Source organism: Nuphar pumila, chromosome 10, assembly GCF_984573655.1.
Source record: "Nuphar pumila chromosome 10, dmNupPumi1.hap1.1, whole genome shotgun sequence".
Classification (NCBI taxonomy): domain Eukaryota; kingdom Viridiplantae; phylum Streptophyta; class Magnoliopsida; order Nymphaeales; family Nymphaeaceae; genus Nuphar; species Nuphar pumila.
The window spans coordinates 7609363-7622332 of NC_143258.1; the positions used below are offsets into that span (position 1 = coordinate 7609363).

The 12970-nt window shown below is 43.3% G+C and overlaps 1 non-coding gene and 1 pseudogene across 1 annotated transcript; both read right to left on the reverse strand.

The window, feature by feature from the left end:
- Window positions 1–2030: 2030 nt before the first annotated feature.
- LOC149823415 (exocyst complex component EXO70H1 pseudogene) lies at window positions 2031–3845 on the reverse strand (annotated as a pseudogene).
- Window positions 3846–8090: 4245 nt separating this feature from the next.
- TRNAE-CUC (transfer RNA glutamic acid (anticodon CUC)) lies at window positions 8091–8163 on the reverse strand. Its single transcript has one exon. It is a non-coding gene; the product is annotated as a tRNA-Glu (tRNA).
- Window positions 8164–12970: the final 4807 nt, after the last annotated feature.

Sequence of the window (12970 nt, forward strand, 5' to 3'; positions counted from 1 at the left end):
TGAGAAAAGTCCGGAGAGACGTAACATAACCACCGCCCCCCCCCCCTAAGACCGCCGTATGCGGTTACAGATACTTAAGTAGTGGTGGCAATCGTGTCGGGTTGGCGGGTCAGCATACCTCAACCCGAACTTGACCCGTTTATTAAACCGGTCGGCTGTGGCAAACACAAACCCAGCCCATTTAATAAATGGGTTGGGTCGGGTAAACGGGTTCTCAGGTTCGCGGGTCGGGTTGGCAAGTTGACCCACCCGCCTAACCCGTTTATTAAACAGGTCAGTCGGGTTGGCGGGTTGTGTCAAGTTTTGCCACCCCTAGGCTTAAGTATCTTTTCTTTAGTTGGTACTATAAAACGATGATTCTAAAAAAAAAGCAGTTGCAAAGACTTAAGTTCTGTAGAGATAATTATTTAAAACCCATTCATTGCACTGCAGGATTATTCGAGAAAGAAATTCTCTTTGAAAAAGGTCATGAACATCAACTCTCTCTCTTCCATCTCTTTCTGCCTCTGTGCACATCTAGCAGACGATCCTACACTGTTCCATCAAGCACTGATTGACTTACACATTGACTATCGCATGATTCAACTCGATGAGTTATGGAGTTTAATTCAGAGTTTTTGCCCTTACAGGAAGGGGGTTCGGGGGTTCTCTCCGGTGCAGGTTCCGCTGCGCGATCAGTGGGCGGGGGTCTCTGGGGGGCAGCGCCCCCCCTGAATAAATTTTTTTTGGGGTCTTGTATAAATTTTTTTTCTTTTCCTCTTGTAACTATAAAAAAAGAAAAATAAAGTATTTTGTTTGATTGTGACGCTCATATGTTTCCTTCGGTTGTTTTTTGCTCGAGGTTTTTGTAACACCCTTTTCTGCGATTTTCTGTCGTTTTTTCGCTACGCAATTTTCGTAAATCACTACTCAATTTAGCGATTTTTTATTTTTTTTTGCTACTCGATTTAACGATTTATGAAAATCGCATAGCGATTTGTCATTTATTTTCGCTACAAGATTTTCGTAAATCACAACGAAAATCGCATAGTAATTTGCCATTGATTTGACAGGGAGGTAGGTCATGTCGAAGAGCATGGTGCCAGAGGTCGAGATGAGAACCTCGTAGTGTCAGAACCTGATGAATGCCCACCAAGACTTGAGGGTGCGAACTTTCATGTTGAGCAACGTCAGGGGTACCCTGACAAGCATAGTCTTGATCGAAAGTATTGTCAATGTAGGGATAAATGAATTGTACTTTGAAAGGCTTCGTTATAGGTGCACTGGAGGAAGATTTTATTGTAGGTGTCTCTCGAAGGTGACGAAGGAGCCACTACAGTCGGTTGTTTGTTGAACGAAGATAGCATTTTGGTCACTGTTAGCAGAAAGAGAATGATGATTACTATAAAATCGTCGTTTCTTTGCCTCTCTTAATACAATAATTTATGGACAAAGAAGAAGAAGATGACAAAAAGTTTAAAACAAAAAAAAACCTTCTAAGCATGTTTAGTTGTTTGGACTTTGAAGAGTTATATTTTTGTTATTTTTTTCAACAATAGTTTTTTTTTCAATGAAAAACATTTTTATCATTTTCTTGAACCGTTGTGTGATGACGAGAATAACCAGTATACTTAAGTCTTTGCAATCAAACAGGACTTTGACACTAATTAATGTTGACAAATATCAGGATACGAGCCCCCCATGGGTTTACGTACGTGACGCTCGTTGAGAACCCAAGAACAACACGCGATGTAGCGTAGAGAACAGACACCACCCTCCCCACCGCTTACCCTAGTCTGACATGAACAAGCTACTTTTTTGCCCAGTCCAAAAGCGCACTCATTAGGGTGGCCTTTGATCTTTTCTCTCGTATGAGAATTTACGGGTGGTACATCCACGCATTATACGAATGTAATAATTGTTAAAGTTTGGTGGGATGAAAGCCTTGTAAAAAATCTGCTTTAACACTGAGTTTTTAATTGTTTTTTTTCTGTACACATGAACCCAGCCTTTTAATCGCCGGAGCTCCGGCAGATGGCGGAGAAAAGACATCAGGAGGAGCTCCGCGAGTGGACGGAAGAAGGCGCGCTGCTGCTGCTGCTACTACCACTCCCGTAGAAGAGGTCGGAGAGATAGTTCTCTAGATCCTCCAGCGAGAACTTCACAACGCCATCGCCCTCGCCACCCCCCCTCACGAAAACACTAAGCCGGCTGTAGAACGAGCGGTACGCCGGGACGACTTTCTGTGCGATCGAGACCTTCAACTCCTCCCTGAGCCGGGCGTCCACCACGATCGACGCAGTCTGCGCTCGGTATGCCTCCTCGAAGGCGGAGTTGAACCGCCTGAAAGCCCGCCTCGCGCTTTCGGCATCGATCACCACCGGCATCTCCGCCATGGCCGCCATGACCTCGCTCCACGCCATGCGCTCGTAGTTAGCGACGTACTGCCGAAGCTTCTTGGTGTGCATTTGCACCCAAGCGTCGCCGAGGACGAGTCGGAGATCGGAGCTCTGCACCTTAAAGATGATGTACTGAAGATTGTTCGTAAGGAAGAGGTAGGAGAGGGGTACGTCTCGGTAGAGCTCCGCCCTCCTGTCGAGCTTGCAGAGGAGGCTGAGTATGAGCCAGGCGAACCGGATAGCGATCGGATCATCTTCCAGACATGCCGCGATCTCGTCGGGGAGGGAATTCTTGATCGGCAAATCGGCAGTGATATGGGCAAGCATCTCGCGGTAATCGGCGAGTAAGGAGAGGAAATTCACGACGTAGCGCGTCAGAGGGTGGAGGCCTCCCCCTGCGATGGGCGTCTTGGACGTGTCCTTCTGGATCGCTGCCTCAAAGTCGGCCAGCATCGTTCTGAAGGCCTCGCCGAGCTTGATGAGCGAGGAAACCGCCTGGTCTCGAACGGATCTGGACGACTCGTAGGAGAATACGGACTCGATGTCCGGCCAGAGCTGCGCGATAGCACCGTAGAGATCGAGCATCTGGAACATCTTCTCCGGCGACTTCTTCTCCTTCACGACGGACTCCGGGAAACCGAACAGCAGGCGCGCCCCTTCCGTCGTGATATTGGAGAAGCACGACTCCCGGACGGATTGGGACGAGGAGAAGACGTGATCGCACAGGACGCGCTCTCCGGAAAAGAGAATTCTGACGGCGACCTTAACGGCGTGAGTCCACCCCTTGATCTTCAGCTCAATGACCTCCCAATCAATTTTCTGAATCTGAGACGGGGTCAGCCGCTCAATCCCCAGGCGGTAGAGCCCCTCGTCGACGATCGACTTCCGGACGATCTTATAGGTGTCCACGCACTCCTTTCCGTAGCCGGAGGCGATCATGCACTCGGCGATAGAGAGGAGGTCAGCCATGGCGAGCGACATCGCCCGCTCCAACTCTCCGATGGAGTTCCCTACCTCCCTAGTCTCGTCATCGGAGTTGTTATCCTCGTCGAACTCCGATGGGCCGGAGACGACGGATTCTTGGTCGAGGTGGGGGCGGTACGCGGCAAGGATCTGGTAGAACTCCTTCTGGAGCCGCTTCATAGCGGTCTGCATGAGGTTCTGCGCCCGGGCGAGGTCCGGCGAAGCTGGGTCGCTCGCGGCGAGGAACCTCATGGCGCCTTGGAGGTCGTTTACGGCACGGAGGTACTCCTTGGCTTCCCGGCGGCTCTCGCACCAGAGGGAGGTCAACTTGGCTGGGGCGTCCCACTTGGAGACGATCTCCTCGGCACTCGTGACGACCTGCTGCGCCTTCAAGGCGTTGAAGCGGAGGGGGGTCGCCGAAGCGAGGAAGGAAGTGGCGGAGGGATCTCCTTCTCCTTCTCCTTGCCTCGAAGAGAAGAGGCTCACCAGCGTTACTTTCTTCATCGTCCTCTCTCTCTCTCTCTCTCTCTCTGTATTGGGAAATTTGGAAGGTTGTACCTTTTCGCTGCTTCTTTGGGAAGAGAAATGGGAACGAAGCAACTGTTGAGAGACTCGGACTCGAAGGGGTTTATATAGACGGGATAAGGGTGTGCGAGTCATCGAGGTGAGCTTGGACCCGTCATTCGAAAGAACACCGTTTCACCCTTTTCTTGGTCCCCGCACGTTCAATTTGATAGACGGGACTGTTTTTGTTCTTATTATTATTTTAATATGGGCTGACTGTTTCTACGGTGAGTGTGACTGGGTCCTTATCCCATGTATAGTTTCTAAATGGTGACGCTGAAATTGGACGGACCCAGCCCAACTTGGACAGGTTCTAGGTCCGTTGGTCTTTGGCTGAAGCCAAGACTAAGCTTGTGTTGGATTTTGGTACGGATCCATATATTATATTTTTGAATCTAGGTATTGAATCTAAAGTTGGATTTCAGGTATATAATATAAAATATAAATCTAAGTATTGGATCTAGTGTATCATTGAATCTTCTAAGAAAATCCAATGACTCTGACTCCCTGTAATGAGTCAGGAATCCTATTACCCACTTATTTGCACCACCCACTGTTTTCTAAGTCAAGCTCGTTGAATTGACTTGCATGTTGGAACACTCACCTTCCCAGAAGGTCAGGATTAGGGGGTGGCAATCGGGTAGGATTGGCGAGTCAGCATACCTCAAACCAAACCTGACCCGTTTATCAAACGGTTCGGCTGTTAAACGGGCAACCCCACACAACCCCCCAACCCGCTTAATAAACTAGTTGGGTCGGGTAAACAGGTTAGCGGGTCGGGTTGGCAGATCGGGTTTGTGGGTCGGCGGGTTGGCAGACGGGTTGGCAGGTTGACCCGCCCGCCTAACCCGTTTATTAAACGGGTCAGCCAGGTTGACGGGTTGGCATACCCCTAACACGAACCAGACCCGTTTAATAAACGGGTTAGGAGGGTCAACCCGTTTATTAAACGAGTTCGTTTTTGCCCAACCCGAACCCGCCTAAGAGGCGGGTTGGCGGGTTGTGTAAGGTTTTGCCACCCCTAGTCAGGATTCAGGAAGGGAACGTTGCAATATTTAATTACCCGAACTATCCCTACTTTAATCCTAATTACCTCCGTACTGGTAACATTTCGTGAATCGGATTAGGAATATCGGATATGCATTGTAAGAACCTCCGGGAGGGAGGGCCACCAACGCTGAATATGGGCCAGATCTGCATCTCAGTGAAAACAGTAGATCCAAATCATATCCAACGAGGTAGGGTTGAATCTGGATCCAAAGTATATGTTGTAACATTCGGTTCAGGTAAGAGAAAGAAAACAAAAAAAAAAAAGGTCTTTACAAGTAAAAAATGCAGTCATACTAGATTTTGGTATGAATTCCAGTTAGATCATTGCTAAAATATTGATCTGAATCTTAAAATAATCTGATTCACTAAATCCGAATCTGATCCGAACGCACATTCATATCTCACATTAGGAATCCCTGCAATCAAACAGGCCCTTAAGTACGACAGACTAGGACTGTAGCCAGGTCTCCAATTCTGGTTCTGGTTGTGGTTTCTCCATTTAAAAAAAAAACTGAAGGTTATAGATAGGGATGGCAGTTGACCCGAGGAAAGCGGGGCCCCGCCCTGCCTCGCCCCTTTTGGACCGGGGATGAAGGGTATGAAACGGGGATGGAGGTGGGGACGAAGGTTAAAATCCATCCCCGTCCGGGGGTGGAGGCGGGGATGGACGTGCACTTTTCCCCTCCCCGCCTCATCCCGACCACTTTTCCCCGCAATATCCCGGCCCCGCCTCATCCCCGTTTGAACCAGGGATGGAGGACATGAAACGGGGATGAAGGCGGGGATGGAGGATAAAATCCATTCCCCGCCGGGGATGGAGGCGGGGGTGGAGGATAAAATCTTGAGGCAGGGCGGGGGTGGAGACCTTGTCCCCCGCCCCGCCCCGGCCCACCCACTGCCATCCCTAGTTACAGAAGTCAAGAATTTTGTGTTTACCTAAGCTTCAGACTGAGCTGAAACTAATAAAAAATCCTGAGCAAACTAAATTAAGCTCAGTCATGGATGGGCTAACTAGAGATGAGCCTTGGCTTTAAGGTGACCATCCAAAAAAAAAGGGTTAAACAACATATAAAGCTTTTCTCATTTTGGCATGTTTACACCATAGTGACAAACGTTTTAAACGGCAATTTCTCATTTTTCAAAAACTCGTTAGAAATTGAATTTTTTTTAATAAATCTCGGGTTTTTTCAGCAAAATCTCGACAATAAAAAATATAAAATTTATTTTTTATAAGAAAATATTGATAAAACTTATTTAAAAATAAAAATACACATTTTTTTCAAGATAAATAGCCGTTTAAAAGGTAAATATTGCATTTAAATCATGGTATTTATGTTTTTTGATAAATCTCCCGAGATTTTGAAAATCTCACGAGAAATTACCGTTTTAAACTTTCAGGCAATTTCTCGCGATATTATGGCGAGATTTTCATAAATTTGTCACTATGGTTTACACCCCTTAATTAAGCATCGACTTAACTAAGTTTGGAAGGTCAAAATGATTAATTTTTTATGCAACTAAGAGGATATATGAAGTGATACACGTCATATTTTTATTCATTTCATAGTGTTACTTAATTAGGAATAGAATATGACATCTCAATCATAATCACTAATCAGAAAACTTAATAAAAAGTCTAGATTAGTGGCAAAGAAAACGGGGGACATTTTTTATTGGGTCTGACCTTTCGTCACTCTGTTGGTCCTTCATTTTCTATGCATAATTGACCAACAGGGATAAGACTAGGGATGACAGTGGACCGGGGGAAAGCGGGGCCCCGGTTTGGACCGGGGATGAAGGGTATGAAACGGGGATGGAGGCGGGGACAAAGGTTAAAATCCATCCCCGTCCGGGGATGGAGGTGGGGATGGACGTGCACTTTTTTCGTCCCCATCCTGACCACTTTTCCCCGCAATATCCCCGCCCCGCCTCATCCCCGTTTGAACCGGGGATGGAGGACATGAAATGGGGATGAAGGTGGGGGTGGAGGATAAAATCCATCCCCGCCGGGGATGGAGGCAAGGGTGGAGGATAAAATCTTGAGGCGGGGCGGGGGTGGAGACCTTGTCCCCCGCCCCACCCCACCCCACTGCCATCCCTAGATAAGACTTTCTTTATCTTATTACAGGGCGTGATGTGGTGATAACGTCCATGCTCCAAACTAGGCCAGTCAACGGGTCGGGTTTGGTTCGGACCCAGGTAAAACTAGACTTGGATCGGGTATGTATCAGATCCGGATTTAGGTCTAATCAGGTTCACTATAAGAAAAATCATACCCAGTCATGATAAGAACTACATGAACCAAACCTGGACCATACCCAGTAGAACTATATTTTTTATCATTTTTACATTGAAAATTTACGGGTCTTAATCGAAACTCTGGTCCAGTCTATGTCTGGTATAAAATTTTATAAACTATACCCGGGTCTATGTATTAATCGGACCTTTGGGTCCGGACTTAGGTCTTAATCATTATTCTTATTTATCACCATACCCGGACCCTACCCTACTCCAAACCATTAGTATATTTGTGTCTGAACTTTAGGGGTTGAAGATTTGGGGGGCAATGGAGCCCAGTGACGTTGCAAAATCTTTGCAAGTACTTGGGGTTTGTTGTCTCTTAGGTTCAGTTCATGTGTCAACAGAAGAGCTCGTGACAAGCCTATCTTTTATTTGAATTTATAAACAAGAAACCACACCTGGCACGAAGACCTGGTCGCGCTGGCTCGGCCTGTCATACCTACGGTCGTCGTGCCCGACAGCATAAAGCTCCGAGGCTAGGTCCCCTGCCACCGGGGCCGACTTAACAAGCTTTCTCTGATCTAAATTTCAGGGGTGAATTCTGCAAGCTCCAAACGCTTGAATGGCGTGCTTGGGATTAGATACAGGCATAGCACCTCCAAGTTCCAACCCAGTAAGCACAGCACATTTAGCAGTCACTGAACCACATGGGTTGCAGTTTCTTGAAACCCATGAGCAAAAGAAGGTTTGTAAACCCAGTAAACAGAGAGTAAAGTCTGAAACAAGAGACCAAGGTCACTTACAAATCCAACAGAACAAAGCAAATGCAGAGAGAGAGAGAGAGAGAGTGAGTTGCGTGTGAAAAATCACCAAAAGAAAAAAAAAAGGAAAAACTTCCGTTGCCGGGACTTGAACCCGGGTCTCTCGGGTGAGAGCCGAGTATCCTAACCAACTAGACTACAACGGATTGTTGGACAATGAAGCTAACTTTATAAAAATTAAATGTAGTTAACAGCATACACCTGCCTATACTTTATAAACGAACTACGCTCAAAATTCGTGAAATAACTAAGGGCAAGACTTTAGCTATCGGTGGTCGCCATAAAATTACCATACACTTGTGTCTTTGATGATCCTTTGAACTTAACAATTAATTTCCTAATGTAATGGATTTTGTGTTAGTGTGCAGTCCCATTCATTATACTTTTTCAATTATGACTTCTCTTGTGACCGGTTTCCTTGAGCCTTGATCAAGCCCAAGACACTGGTCCCCGGTCCCCTTTTGGATCATAGAAGGGTGAAGGCCAACTCTTATGGGCCTTCATTCTTCCCCAATATTCTCATATTTAGGCTGCCAATTTCCAGTTGATGGTCCAAGCCCCATAACTAGGAATGCAAATAGGTCAGATCCAGGATGATCCTTTTGCAATTTTTGGATGTTCAGGATCCAACTCCCCATGTATTTAGTTGTTCTGGATCCGATCCATTTGCATCCCTATCCAGAACCACCACACCATGCTTACTTAGCAATTACTACTACCCATCTGTCTTCAAAAAGGATATAGGTCTTCTAAGGACTGACATAGGGTTCACCCTTAGCTGCTCTTAATGTGGTTCTAGTTGTGGATAGTAGTTTGCTCCAATCTAGTGGACCCTAATGCTAGGGATCATTGATAGGAAAGGGGAACCTAGGTCTTCTCATTCCACCAAAAAAAAAAAAGAGAGAGAAGAAAACCCAGATCCGATTACCTAGTTTCTCTAATCAAATGCATTTTTTTAAGTGAATGAGTCAGATGCTAGCTGGATTCATGGAGAGGAGGACCCTTAGCAAAGCTGACTATACAAAACCATATTTGTTCCCAAACATAAGAATAACAACAATACAAATTTGAAGTGGATTGTTAATTATAAAAACCACAAACTAAATAAAAAGAGAAGAAAGAAAACAAAAAAGATTCGAGATTTATGTGGTTTGGCTCCAAGGCCTACGTCGAGGAGCGAAGGAGGAACAAAATCCACTAGCAATATAGAGGTGAGATACATAACTCTTAAAACCCTAATCTCTAACCCTAGCCTTTTTTTTTAAGTGAATGGGTTCAATTTAAATCTTAACTTATGTTTGGTATTGTTTACATCTCACCTTAGTCCTCCTAGCAACCAAGCTCACTGAACAATCTTCACTTTCATTAATAATCAACTCTTTTATCATTTTTTTTTTGCTCATAAGCTTGCTTTCAACCTCATATATTATGAGGTATTCATTTTTATAAATCATGATATCTCTAAAATTCTTATATAAAAAAGAAAAAGAACAAAATAATAAAAGAGTGCGTGATCATCATCATTCTTAACATTTATATATTTTTTAACTCCATGATCATATAACTAAATTCACAGATGTGAGATTTAATGTGTGTACCTTCAAACATGCTAAGTGTATACAATTGTTGCTTTATGACCAAACAATTTATGAGGCATTTTGTTAAATACAATTTAGCTAATTTATCCAAAAAATCACCCACCATAATAACTTCTTTTGGAGAACATCATTCGTCAAATAAAATTAAATATCATCATGGCTTTGTCATCCAACTCGTTTCACTGATCCTGGCTAAGGGTTAGACTCTTCATAGCATTTCTAAACAACGACTTATTCAATCCAGTATGCATCCATAAACTAAAGCTCATGACATCATGGAACTTCTCAATATCATATTTCATTATTGACATTATTGAATCCCCAATCGGTGAAACTGCTCTGATACAAGTTTGTTATAAAAACAACAAACAAAATATGAAGCAATGGAAAGCTAAGAAGATATGAAATTTATATGGTTTGGCACTGTGGCCTACGTCCACATGCAAAGCAAGAAAAAAATCCACTAGCAAATGAGGAGAAAATACAGAGGCCAGTTACAAAATTCTCAAAATCCTAATCCCCGTTACGCCTGAAACTCTCATACAACACTCTTAAAAAGAGGTGACTATAAAAAGATGAAGGGAATAAACCAAAAATGACAATACTATTCTTGTAAAATGACATGTTTTTTGCTTGATTTTTTAGGAGACGCCTCGAGATATACGTTCTAAATCTCATACACCACCTCATGCCCATAAGAGGCGATTTCAACTTATATGTGGGGTCCATTATGATGACATGGCTTCTCTAACGAGTGACAAGTTAGATATCAAGACTCTAAGGCAGGAGAATAAAAAAATAGAACATGTGCCAAACAGATGAGGCAAACCAATTAAGGAGCGGGGTTTACCTATGACACATACCATGCTGAAGAGTCCTAAACTATGTCCCATAGTTTTGAAGCTAATTAGAGTTAATTAATTATGAAAGAGTCCTTAGTTGACTTGTTCTTTTAAGAAGTCTCTTTTAGAAAAAAGGTCCTATAAGAGAAAGGAGGACTCTAGAGTCTTTACTCGGTCTTTATTTTTTAATAGCAATCTTTATATTTTAGGATAAATTGATTGGATATAGACTCTATCCCACAACTCATATCTATAAATAGAGGTTTGAGGTTCCTCGTATGCATTATGAAATAACAAATTAAAGTTTTTCAATTTCTCTTTTTTTCTAGACGTCTCTCTCTCATCTCTCATGTTTCTCCCTCTCCTCTATGTGATTTACTTGAGGCTAGGCCTCTCTAGGCTGATCTTTCAATCCTTTCAAGGGCTCAAGCCCATCTCGTACCTATATATTTGTTATGGAGTGATCCTTATCTTGAAAATCGACATAAGAGACTTGTTGGTCATGGTTTTGCTGATCAGTTTTTCATATGAATGTGTTTTAGGTATTTATATCATTTTCTAAAGCTCTATCACACTCTAAGACCAGTTTCTAACATTCTCTAAAGTCATTTAGACAAAGATCATATTCGAATTAACAATGTAGTTTCGTTCTGTAGGTTGTTTTGCCTCTTCTGATCTTCTACATATATCGTGACCATATCCGAATGTGTAAACCCCCTTTAGGACCTACATAATACCTGAATCTAATACTAGCTTTAACTAAGACCCTACCTATGTTTGGGATTTGAAATACCAAAACTGCACTCTATCGATTCAGTAGAACGCGTAGTTTTTATCGTTGAAACATTTCAGCCACCTAACAACCTATTGTAGTGATCTATGACCTCTAACCGCCTATATTAACCCTGACACGCATTCTTAAGTATCTAGCAAGCTCTTGATTCAGTTCATGTTATAGCTAAACCGAAACCCTTTCCCAATTAGCCTCTGAAGCTATTTTTAGCCTACTCAATTTTCTTGTTACTTTAAGTCTTTTTTAAGAACCACCCACAACTTACACCACGACCTATATTCTAGTATGTCCAGCAAGGGTCTTCACTCCAAACGCATCTATCTAGCCTTAAAAGGATAATAACCTCATGTTCATCATTCTGTTGCTAGCTTGGGGTTTCTTTTGGGTCCAAACTCCAAACCGATCCAACTGAACTTTGAGGAGGGTCTAACATATGTTGTGAAGCTCCACGCATTTGCACAAATATGTTATGGACCTTCAAGTATGGTTAAAATCACCAAGGTGATTAGCATCGAATTTGTGTAAACGTCAAGAGGTTCACAACATATTTGTGTGAACGTCAAGGTTCGCATGTGGACATTTGAAGAGGTTCACAAAATGTTAAAATGCCTTAAAAAAAGTTGAGAATCAAAATTTTGGTCATAGAGACTGAAGAGAACAAAAACATACATTTTTCGTTGTTGCGGAAGCGAAAAAAAATAGTGGATCGATAATGCTCGCTTTTGCTCAACGGATACGTGCCCTCACTTGGAGAGAACGACTAATCCACGAGTCCAAATGCCCCACGATGTTCGCCTCACCGTTTTTTTTTCTCTTGCTTTTAACTGTGCATACACTGTCCACAGTTTTGGTCTCACTGTGCACTGAATGCTACAGTAGCCTCCTTCTTCTTTTTATTCTCTGTATTTTTTCTTTCTTTCTTCTACTATCGCATATCAGAGAAGAAGCAGTTTTCAAGATAGGGAAAGTGGGTGGTTTGTAAACCGCCCCTTTCTCCAATGTGGGCCGGGTCCGGATCTTGCCCATCATGGGTGAATCCGGTACCCAAACCAACATTCTCCCACTCGCACATGATGGGGAGAGATCTTAGAAGAAGGAACACCAAACATGCTCATATGGTGAATAACATCGTGTATTCATACTGACAAATAGACTGTGCGACCCGTGAGCTTAGGGAGTGGAGGCATATTATGTACCGGTTAGTGTAATATAATAGCCTAAACCTGCAAATAATAAGATAACACAAGGTATACCTGCACAAGCCAAGTAAGAAGCTTACTGTGTCCTAGATCAAATATATTTTTTATATTCTAGCATACTGAATCCCTCTGCACATATTATAGTGCTAAGCTATGCTAGACAAGGCCTTTCATTATGCCACATGTTTCATCATAAACCCAAACATCCCCAGGATGCAGTAAAATAAGCTAGCTTTTAACATGTGCATAATCTGAAAATGTCAAATGATCTTCCTTTCCAACTCTTATTCTTTGAATCAAGATAAGTTACTTTCCCAGACATGTTCTTTTAGACCGAATCATACATGGTCTTAAGCAACATGCTAAAGTAGCAACACTCATCTTTCTTCTTCAAATAAGGTTAAAAGTCAATAAGGACATCAATATATATATATATATATAAAGGACTCACATAATGAAGAAGCAGGGATCATTCTTCATTTCCTTTTGTGGTCGACTTATAGTCATGGTGCGACATACGT